This window comes from Quercus lobata, chromosome 12 (genome assembly GCF_001633185.2).
Source record: "Quercus lobata isolate SW786 chromosome 12, ValleyOak3.0 Primary Assembly, whole genome shotgun sequence".
In the NCBI taxonomy this organism is placed as follows: Eukaryota; Viridiplantae; Streptophyta; class Magnoliopsida; order Fagales; family Fagaceae; genus Quercus; species Quercus lobata.
Genome location: NC_044915.1, coordinates 7,574,952 through 7,581,753, shown reverse-complemented (window position 1 = coordinate 7,581,753; position 6,802 = coordinate 7,574,952). Strand labels below are relative to the sequence as shown.

Here is a 6,802-nt window from a genome sequence, read left to right as displayed (position 1 = left end):
AAATGACGTATTAATACATGTCCTAAGGGCACCCTTAACCAAACCATATTTAAAAGAAGAGGTTGGTCCCTCAAAAAAAAAAAAAAAAAGGAATATTGGTCGGTTGTAAAGTTGACGATGGATTGAAGTACCAGATAGTTACAGGAAAAAAGTGCAATTAACCCTAATTACTTAATTTGTATAAATAAGGGCTATTTGAAAGAGAGCTCAATTGTTTCTAAAGATTTATGTAAGAGGGAAGACTCATGCATCCTACACATGATATACTTCCACATATTTGAACCCAATAAAATGTGAACACATAGTAAATATTAAACACATGTCCACATTCTAAGGCCCAAGCCTGTTTCATTAATAAATGGACACAAAAATTTTGGATTTTGTTTGTTATTAACAAAAAAAAAAAAAAAAAGGTGTAGTACTTCATTTACTTTCCTAAATATAGTTTGAGCCAAAAAAATTAAAGATAGGATCAGATAAATGGCACAAAAAAGATGAGTGGTAATTAAGAAGCCTGTTTTCAAATGATGAAAGCAAATTCCAATGAGCTTTTTCAAAAACGCAACTCAAAGGAAAAGTTGGAGCCGCATTTTTGAAAAACACGGCTCCACCCCTGGTCCTATAGCCACGTTTATTAAACGTGGCTATAGACCAGGGGTGGAGCTGCATTTTTCCCAGGTGAGGCTACATTTAGCTCCCTAGGACTGAAGCCACGTTTTTTAAAACGCGGCTTCAGTCCCATCCGGGTTTTTTTTTTTTTTTTTTTTTTTTTTTTTTTTTTTTTTTTTTTTTTTTTTTTTTTTTTTTTTTAAACGCAGCTTGAAAAATGCTTCAAGTATACTTTACAAGTTTGGAGCTGCGTTTAAAAGCTTAAACATTTAGCTTGAGCTGAATTTAAAAAACGCAGCTTCTACATGTTTGGAGCTGCGTTTCTTTAAACGCGGCTTCAACTTTCAGTATAAATAAATAAATAAAAAAAAATCCCTCAACGAACACAAAAAATACCCTAACTCCACAAAACACTCTTAGACCACTCTCACCGATCTCAGACCACTCTCACCGATCCAACACATTCCCCTCATCGATCTCAGATCACTCTCACTGATCTCAAGCTACCTCACTTCCACCCTATCCGAATCCCCTTCCTCCCTCTGCTCTTCTTCCTCTCCGTTCCCTTCTCATCGATCGGAAGCACACACACACTTTCTCTCGAACTCTCAATCTCATTCAAGACACTCTCGCAAGGTCGACTAACAGTAAGTTTTTTAAAATTGTTTGTTTTGATTTCTGTTTTAGGGTTTCGATTTTAGGTTTAGGGTTTCAGCTATCGATCTGGGGTTTTGATTTTGGGTTTAAATGTTCAATTTAAATATTTGGTTTTAGATTTGGATTCAAAAAGTACGGCTAAGGAAATCAAGTTTTAATTTGTGACTTTCTTTTCAATTCCTTTTCAATTTTTTAACACGGGTTGCGATCCACAGATAGAGAAAGCAAAGTAATAAACCTTGCGATACATAGATGAGAAGGAGACCACATTGAGAGAACTACGACCGATAAGTTTTTCTATATGCTATTCAATTTGGTTGGATTGATTTTTATTTAGGTATTTGGGTAGCAATAGGTTTTCATTTGATTTTTTGAAATTTGGGAATGGCTCCGTTCCATTTATTTTTTCAATTTCTTGAGTTTTATTTTGTCGATTACTGTTTTTTTGGTTAGAATTTTGTTCTTGTTTGGTGGTTTTTTTTTCTTCGTTTGCCACTGAAATTAATTTCTGGATTGTTTTTTTCTTTTTCTTCTGTTTCTTCCTCCAGTTGCAGAATATCGTTTCCCTGTGCCAGATAATGACATTGGGACTTCTGCAATAGAGAATTAAAAGGTACAGTTAGATTTTAAGATCCTTAATTCTTGCAAAAATTGAAGTGTGCTGTTTACATTTGAATTCACATGACTCAAATAAGAGCTCTTACGTACTCAAAAAACAATTCAATAAATTAAGGGTCTGATATGAAGATTGAAGACTACTTATCTTCAAACAAAAGATTCAAATATATATAATTAATAAAATAACTCATTTAATTTTCTCAATCAATTTGATAAAACTTTAGAAATACATCCTTTTGTTGTACTTTTTTTTTGTGCTAATACATCCTTTTCTTGTACTATGGAACATATTAGATCTATAGAATGATATTTGTTATATTAAAACCATTGAAATTGGTCAATACTGATGAGACATTACCTTATCATAAACTATCCCACTTTTATAATTACACTTTATTCAAATTTCATATTCTATCTTTCTAACCATCGATTGTTAAATAGCCAAGTTGCCTAACTAACCTAAATGGTCCAAATTTTCATCATAAGGCATAAGAAAACACATGTTTGACTTTTACTTCTAGCTCAAATTTTTTTTTTTGTTTTTTTCAAGTTAAGCTATGGTCATCTTACTTGTTAAGTCAAAGGTGTCAATTTTCTTACATTAACTAACTATCTTTTCGTACGATACAATCCATAGACTAAATTGAACAGATTGGTATGAACCTAGAATGAGAAAACACTAAAATATAGTAGTACATAGTAGCTCCTATTATGGTGGGTTTGAAGCCAATAGCTTTCCTCATTGATAAGAATTTTTAGTTGGTTTGAAGCCAATATAGTACTACTCTCTGCATATTTCTTACAATTGGTTGAATCTAGATCATATAGCACATATATATAGTCTTCTACTACTGCATGGCACATGCATAAAGGTTGAACATTTTACATGGACCTAAACTATGTTCATTTATATGCTTCTTTCATGAATTTTTTTAGCAAACAGGCTTTATGAAATTGCTAACAAGGGGCTTTTCGAGAAGCACTGAAAATCAAACCAGTAAAGTTTCAATCAGGGTCTTATATTTCTATATTAATTTTCAAAACAAATAGTCAAATATATGCAATACTTTCCTCATGTCATCGATTGTAACAAAGCTTATTAATTAATCCTGCACACGCATGGTGACATAATACAGTTACATTCAATTTCACCGGTGAGACATTTCTGCCTCATGTTTTTCATTTAGATTCTACTATTCCTTCTCTATTCGTTATCTCACTGTCTTTTTTTTTTTTTTTTTGGGTGCGTGATGTAGCAGGTCTGTGTGGGTCTGTCAGATTTGTGGGGAAGTATTTCATAATTTTAGGGACCCAATCACTCAAAGGTATGGGTCTTTTCCTTTTTTCTTTGTTCATGGATTACTATGAAATTGCTTGAAGTTTGCTATGTATTTTATGTAATGCAATTTGAAGTTTACTGTGTGAGTGGCTTCAAAGCGTGTTTGGTTTAGGGTTTTGGGGTTTCGAGTTTGCTTTGGCCGTGTTGGTATGCTTGTGCTGCTCTATGGTGTAGCCATGTGTCTTGCATTCATGTTTTCTCCCCTGTTTTCTTGGTCATTAGCTGAAAAGGAACAAACTTTTGGTTGTTGTTGTTGCTAGTTGTTGTGATTTGAATGTAATAGTATATGTGGTTTGAAAAAATTGTTGTTGTTTTGTGTTTGTAGTTTCTGTTGTTGTTGGTTGTTGTTGAGAATGGTTTGAATTAACAAGTGAAACTGATTCGAATTTAAGAGATTTTGCTTTTTAAAAAAAATTAAAAAATAAAAAAACCTCAGGATCCCTAGCTGTTACTGTTGAGTGTCAATTGTTTTTAACTTTTTTTCTCCTTAATGGAAACTTTCACAAACTAGTGAAAAAATCGATGTACTTACCAAGGATCAAAGGAATCTTGATATCGAGAAGATGATCAATGTAGTTCTTGACAATATGAGTTACTGTATCAACAGCAAAACATATACAAAAGAACAGAAGTCTCAACGTATCTAAATAAAATGATTTGATAAGCTGCATAAGCAGAAGAGACTATAAACATAAAATAAGTTTGTAATCCTACCATAAAAACACAATAATTAGACACATACACTTGACAGGTTAGCACCAAATGTAAATGAAAAGGCCCAAAAGTTAACATCTTGGACTTGAGAACTCAATGTTAGAGTTGATAATTTGGGATAAACACAAGGTGTCAAAACTACTAACAAAAATCTAAGCATAAGGGTGCATCTAGATATTAATATCTTTGTAAGCTCATAGTATATAACATCCATGCTTGATAGTCAGAATCTTTCCCAAAGCAGCTCCCCATCCAAAAAGGCTACTTTACGTTGCATACCAAATATTCCTTTATGGAATTCAACCACTAAAGGGCTTCAAGAGTCTCATAAAATGAAGAAAGCTCAAAACCACGTTTCTTAGATAGCCTCCAACACATTGTATCTTCATAATTCACTTGCTAGAAGTTTAAAGTGCAGTGAATCCAAAAAAAGGTGTCAATTGCATCTAACTCCCAATCTTGTGAAGGTCTTGCAAATCTAACATTACAATGTAGAGCTCCTTCACAAATCTTACAACGGAATTTTATTTAGGACATTAAACATGTTTAAAGTATACGAAAATGAAAGTTATAAGGCCCAAAATGAGTGTCATATATGGGTCAACATTGAGTGTCATGTCCTTAAGAGTTTAAAATACAAGTTACAGAAAATAGCAAAGATTAATTACAGGTGTTCATGATGTCTCCCATAATTTTTTTTTTATTGTTAAGTTACACACAGTACCACCCATTTAAGCTAGAGCTCATTGGCATCTCTCTTATTAACTTCGATGGAATGAGAGCTTTTTGATTCTCTTTGTTCAATTTTCTATTCTATTTGTTGAGTCTACATAATATGCTATCATAAGTTAGTCAAGTTCATCAAATACTCTGCATAATTTGTAAAATAAATAAATGTATATCTGCTTATGCATGTTTAGTACCCCTCAGTAAGTTATCTACCAAACATTTTTTTTTTGGTTAGTCTATGTTGTACATCTTTTAATTTCTGAATTTATTGTCAATTGTTGCTTCGGGGATTGATATGTTAATTTTGTTACTTATCTTTTTGAGGCTACTGCTTTTTTCTTTAACGTGGCTTTTCTTTTTCTCAAGATATTTTGATTTGATTCCCTGTATCTTACCAATTATGACATACATTATGTTTTTAAGTTTTTTCATTTGCTTTTCTTTTGACAGGATAAAGTTGGTAAGTTCTGTCTTCTGTGAAACTGGGCAAAGCTAAAAAAACTGTGATGAATCATGTTAAAGCTGTAAGGAAATTTGGTAAAAACGACTAAACTCTAGTCAGTTCCCACACTAGATGCATTTTCTATGTTTGTTAACAGTTATGTCACTATCTATTTAATATATATATATATATATATATATGTATATAGATAGATAGATAGATAGATAGATAGATAGATAGATATAAATAAATTTTCTGTATAATAAATTGGGGAGGGTGTTGAAAGTGAAATTTCATATTTGATGTTTTGCATTGTTCTTCCTTTTGTAGTCAAGATATATACTTAACGGTTATGTGACACGTTATGTCTATACATGAATTTCATCTATAAGTGCTTTGTGAAATACTCCATCCATTGCATTGGTAATTAATATATGGAAAATATTTTATGTTAACCATTCATTCAGATATAGTCAATGTTTGTGTTTGCTCCCATCCTAATCAAAATAGTTTGGCTTGGTTGCAATTTAAATTTCTCTGCAACCTAACTGGTTGGATTTGTGTATAGGTTCATATTTTTGTAATTAACTAATAACCAACCTGAAGACAAACTTGAACCACACCTACTTAAGTTGGCTCACATGATAGTTTCTTAATTGACTAATTACTGACTGTTTTAAATATATATTTTCATGTAACAAAGATAATGTGCATTGTTATACAATGAAACTGCATATACCTTGTAATTTTCTTAAATCAAACAATTCATCAGGGTGCAAAAACTTATACATAACCCAATGACTTTAAAAAAAACATTTCAGTTCAAAAGACTATGCAGCTTGGGTTGACGTATGTAATATTTAAAAGAGACTCAAAACACAATTAAGGCGTAGTTTGGTACACTTATTGTGTATTCAGGGTGCTATCTGTATTATTGTTTATTTATTTTGAATATAGTTTTTTTACTTAAAAAAAAGATTAGTGATGATTAATTGTTTCTATGAAGTAAAAGAATTTTGTATCCATTAATTAACATGTTCCTTACATATCTTTCACAGGTGATGTTGTTCTCAAAGATTTGAAATTATAGGCAGAGGCACGAAGTTCACTAAAACTTCTGGTCACTGTGCAAGAAAATCCAGATGCCTCTCAAAAGCCATTCACCTTCATTTTCTATCATTTTGTCTTGGTACCCGCCCAATTCCCAAGCCTCTCCTTTGTTGTGTTTATTATCTTTCTTAATTTGATGCGTACTTGCATCTTTGTAAGTTTTTTTTTTTTTTTTTTTTTTTTTTTTTACTTTTAATTATATAAATTAAGATTTGTATCATAGGGCCGTATCTGAGACATATGTAGCCGTATCATACAAATTTTTAAAAGGCATTTGTAAAGCAAACATAGTTGGGATATACCCAACGTGCAGTATTGTATTGGAAAGGGAAGTGGTATTATATTTGAATGGGTGAATATCTCGCTCTTAATATTGCATGAAGAGACGCTTAAGTGTGTGTGTGTGTGTGTGTGTGTGTATATGCAACTTGAACTTCCTCTGAACTGAATAAGTTGGGAAGTACCTAAATATAGATATTATCACTTCATACATCTTCTTTTTTGACTAACTTATTTCATAAATGAAATAAAGTTTCATAAATTAAATTAATTTGAACCCTTCATACAACTTCCTTCTTGACTAA

At 31.9% G+C, this 6,802-nt stretch overlaps 1 long non-coding RNA gene across 5 annotated transcripts; it reads left to right on the top strand.

Moving 5' to 3' along the window:
• The first annotated feature begins 1,002 nt into the window (after positions 1-1,002).
• LOC115970863 lies at positions 1,003-6,567 on the top strand. 5 transcript variants are annotated; one of them, XR_004087166.1, is made up of 6 exons: positions 1,003-1,256; positions 1,482-1,603; positions 1,815-1,879; positions 3,144-3,209; positions 5,117-5,203; positions 6,167-6,567. It is a non-coding gene; the product is annotated as an uncharacterized LOC115970863 (long non-coding RNA). The 5 variants fall into 5 exon arrangements; XR_004087168.1 differs by lacking the exon at positions 1,482-1,603 and having other exon boundaries at positions 5,117-5,126; XR_004087165.1 differs by lacking the exon at positions 1,482-1,603 and having other exon boundaries at positions 5,117-5,190.
• The last annotated feature ends 235 nt before the right edge of the window (positions 6,568-6,802 follow it).